We start from the raw sequence: 1,612 nt of genomic DNA, 5'->3' as shown, positions 1-1,612 counted from the left end.
ACAACCATCCCTTCCTTGGAGTACTGCGCGGTCACATACCCGTCACTGCGATGTAAAGGCACTTCTGGCGACGAGGATACTTTAAGTCTTTTGGCAACACAGCCGAAGACACACACAAAAAATTGTGTTGTTGTTGTTGTTGAGGTGAACGACAAGTAATGTGGCGACGTAGGGTCCACACTGTGTGTGTGTGTGGGGGGGGTGGGGGTTATGACGCAAACTTGATAGAGACTGGAACTTAGGCATGGGAGAGTTCCCGTGGCTTCAATCGGACTGGGAGCTCAGGCAGCGTAGACCACTCGGGTGCTTCCAATGTGGTTGTTGAACACGGGCATGGTTTGTTGCTGGTGGCTCCAGTAGGGTTGACGAATCCAGGCAAGGGAGATTTCCCTGTGGCTCCTATTGGACTGGTGAACACAGGCATGGTAGACCGCTCTGGTTGCTCCAAGAAGTTGCTGAAGGCCCCCAAATACTGGAACATCAGTTTTTGAGGTTTCTCGTGGCTCCAATTGATGACTAGAACTTCAGCGTTGGAGGTTCCTGGTTCCTTGCTGCGCCTTGCTTGTTGAAGGGTGGCAAAGGGATATCGAGATACGGTAGAGGTGAAAAGGGATTTTGTATATTTCATATTATTCTTTATACCAGATTCTATATATTTTATATTATTATCACTCTAGGTTCAGTAGTGTTATAGTGTTTCAGTGCAGAAGGTGGAATACTTGTTGTTTGCCTTGATGTAACTTCAAGTTATATCGTTTTATTTTTTTTTTTTTATTATTCATTGCTGAAAAGGAAAAATTAACAGTCTGAGACGGGACTTCCTCACGAATGTGTAGGGAAAGAAACATTGAAAAAACGAAGCCTCAAAAGATGCTTTTATTATTCTTATTATTTTTGGTAAGTAGGCTTACTGGCAAATACTAAGAGTATATACTTGTTGATTGTTACCAGCCGTCCCATAATTATATTTTAATCCGAATTTCGAGTGGGTGTGTATAAAGGATGGGCAATCAGAACACGAAGAACTGTTTTTGGGTAGTGGGATACACTGGGGGTTTGGATGTTAGGTGTGAGTTGGCGGAACGCGATAGGGGTATTTTACACAGAAAAGGCTTTGCAGAGATGTCGCAATGTTTTTGGAGTGCATCATTGGAGGGGGGAATAGTCTTTGTACAATTAAAAAGAACGTATTGAATATCGGTCTTCGGACTGCATGTTTCATCATTTAGACGAATGGGATATCTGAGTAATTTATGTAGCGATTATTAATTTACAAAACAAAGCAATATTAACTAAAAGAAATGTATAAAATTTATTGTTACTTGCGCTTGTGAAAAGGTCAGACGTAGAAAGCTAATAGTATGTTGAACCAAAAATAAATCCTTTATTTCCTGTTTGGATATTTTCTTGTGGAAAAATGCAAACTTTCTCCTCATGAAAGGAATGTGTATGTGTGAGTTATTGAACACGTGTGCGGTTGCGAATCGACCTTGAGGGTGCTGATGTCAGAAGTCAAATTTTTCTCGCGTTGTGATTGGCTGTTTTAGAGCCCCAGGAATTTGTTTATACTATTAACAGATTTGTACAATTAGTGTGAGTTGGGTAGGGAAGG

This window comes from Thermobia domestica, chromosome 2 (genome assembly GCF_964235325.1).
Source record: "Thermobia domestica chromosome 2, izTheDome1.hap1.1, whole genome shotgun sequence".
In the NCBI taxonomy this organism is placed as follows: Eukaryota; Metazoa; Arthropoda; class Insecta; order Zygentoma; family Lepismatidae; genus Thermobia; species Thermobia domestica.
This window is presented reverse-complemented; position numbering follows the sequence as displayed.